Here is a 3151-nt window from a genome sequence, read left to right as displayed (position 1 = left end):
TATGATATACACATTATAATATATATATACATATATAATATGTATGTATGTATGCATATTTATTTGTTTGTTTGTTTGTGTTAGTGAAGAGTTCCAGAAAGAGATTGTTTTGTTTGGGAGAGGGAAGTCTTCTCAGAAGGGTAGCTTGTTTTCCTGGAGCTGGAGACAAGTTGGGAACTACAAGATCCCAAGCTCTCAATCAGACACTATTGAGCTATGCCTCTTCGATCACACTTATGCATGAAAAGCAAATGAGCAGATTCTCATGCTCCTATTATAATGTTGCTGCTCGGAATCAGATTCATTATTACATGTGCATTGTTTTGACCAATGATAAGAATTAGTCTGTGAATATCAGAGACGAGGGAAGGTAATGAAAACCTTAGCAGTATATGTCAATGAAAAGAGAGTTTGGTCTACACTGAATCCCTGGTCTGCATTTTCTCAGAGCCATGAATATAGGAAAGGTTCCCTGATGCAAGAAAACAGCCTGGATACCAAAGATATTTGTGCACAAAGCAGTCACAAAACAGCAAACAATGCTTGCTTCTTGCAAAGGATGTCCTAAACACAAAACAGTAAACAGTGCACGCTTCTGGCAAAGGATGTCCTAAATGAATTTGTGCTATGCTTTGTTTTTCAACAGAAGCAGTTCAACATTTCATAGGAATTTATCATTTTCATCAGTAGTGATTAGAAGTTATGGGGCACATGAGCTTGTGGAATATACTCAAGATGGTGACTTTTTGATGTAATAAAGCCCTTTTTTTGTAAGAGATCAGTAAACATAAAATCTTAATTACAACCCAAAGTTTGTTCTAAACTGTGTAGGTATTAAAATAAATACAATATAACCTCTATTGTTAACCAAGTTTCTCTGAAGCTGCTCTTTACTATCAAACGATAACACTCTGGTCACTGCATGTTCTGTGTATGGAGCCAACTTGCTTTTCTAGGACTGACCTGAGATTCTGAGCAGTTTATCATGTTTATTTTTTTATTTTTTTGAGTTGTGTACTCACATTTATGGACATGGCTGTATGTGTGCTCATGTACATATGAGTGTGGAGACCAGGGTATTTCCGGGTATCAAGCTTCATCTTGTTTTCTGAGACAGGGTCTGTCACTGAACCTGGAACTTGCCAATTCAGCTAGACTGACTAGCAAGCAAGGTCCCAGGAGACACCAATCTCCCCCTCACTGGGAATTAGGGGTATGAGTTGCCACACCCCAACTTTTTACATGGACATCCACCCTCATATTTATACATGTGTATCTATTACCCTGATTTTTAGAACATTTAGGAAATCATTTAATAAAGAAACCTAGAGGACAAACAGCACAACCATCATGGTAACCAGCCCTTTGCTAGCTCCATTCTCAGACTTATAAAGGTCCTCCTTGTTCTAGATTCTACAGTCTTTTTCTATGGAGAGGATATAATTTTCTTGTCCCCATGGATGGGTTGAATGTTTCCTCTATAAATGTTATCACTAGTATCTTGTTGTTTATTGAAGGCAGTTACCCTCAAAACATTGTTAGAAGACATCATCAGTGTTGCTAAGGACATTGTCAAAAATACAAAGCTGGGGCCCCTTTTTCATATGTACTGAGTCAGAAATTCTGGGAACATACCTACACATTCGTTTCAATAAACCCTTAAGGTCATTTTCATATTGAGTTAAGTTTGAGAGCTACTCAAGGAACTCTATTGAGCCTCCATTCCTGGCAACAAATCCATTCACGCAAAGCTGAATATTTCAATAAAATGAGATGTTATGAGACAATACTTAATGAGTTCCTTCATGGCTTAAGTTGGGGTAGGGAGTATCTGTAAAATATAACCTATAAGACAAATCTTACCTATCCCCTTCTTTTATAAACAAAGTTCTACGGGTACACAGCCATGCCTTGTTGGTTAAAATATTGTCTATAGCTAGTTTTTGCTGCAGTCATAGAGTGGCTATGATAAAGACTGTGTGGCCTACAAAGCAGTCAGTATCTATTCTCTGACTATAGAAGAAGTTTGCTACCATCTGGCCTAGACTACTTGCATGATGGACAGACATTATGATGGGAGGTTTGCAACCAGAGATCGGTGAAAACATCTTACATCCCCAAGACTCATATTAGAAGACACTTCTTGTGGATCATGGGAAGTTGATCCATAATAAATTTTCATAAAATCACTCACTGATGGCTACATGTAAGGATCTCAAATTTAAGAACACATATAAAAGTTTAATTTCTGATTGCCTTTCCTTTCTGATTTGGAAGTGTTAGTCTTAGTTGATACTCATGGATGTGCTGATGTGCCCCATGCTCAGGAACACTTTAATTCAAGTGGTTCCTGACAATTGTCTAAGGACACACTGGCTGGAAGTAGAGTGTAGTCAGCAGGGAATACCATGCAAGTGATCTAGCCTGAAACCATGCATTGCTGTTTGAAGACCTTTCTTTTTCCTATCCCAGGGCATAGAGTGATGAAATTGTTTCTTGGACTTCTCATTTCTTGGACTTCTTGCCTTGTTTCTGATCTCTAAAATCTACTTCCCAGCCTCATATTTCCCATGTCCAGATGTTTCCAAGCCTTGAGTCAAAGGAGAGGGCAGGTGGCATCTTATGTAACTGGGGCTTTGCTTTAAATTCCTGTTCCCTATGTCAGGACTCATTCTTTTGGAGATAAACTCTGATTTTAGGGGAGATTCCTCTTGCCCATGGATATGTCTTCTTTTGAAGGTCCCAAGAGAAAAAGCTGAAAAAAATGCGACATAATTACTGAAACATGAACATTTGTTTAAGGGAGCTTGGCAAAGGATCATCTGCTTATGAGGTCATGATACTTGGACTATATTATAGGAAAATTGATGAACTATCATATGCGGCCAAAAGTGTTCCGTGAGTGGACTTAGCGCAATCTCTATTTAATTCATGGTAGATGTTCTAAGATTACCTTAGATCTGGTATCCTCGTTCATTTTCACTTGTCCAGGTCCCTGTATTTTAACTTTCTTGTGAGCCATAGTATCTCTTTGCTGTATCTTGGATCAGGAGTGTTAAGCAAAGGCCTGTATGTTAAAAGCTTTGAGGGGTCTGATTGTTCAGGCAGCATGTGTATAGTAGAGGATTGCAAATTCAATCATCAATAGGAG

This window comes from Mastomys coucha, chromosome X (assembly GCF_008632895.1).
Source record: "Mastomys coucha isolate ucsf_1 chromosome X, UCSF_Mcou_1, whole genome shotgun sequence".
NCBI lineage: Eukaryota > Metazoa > Chordata > Mammalia > Rodentia > Muridae > Mastomys > Mastomys coucha.
Note: the sequence above shows the minus strand (reverse complement) of the source record.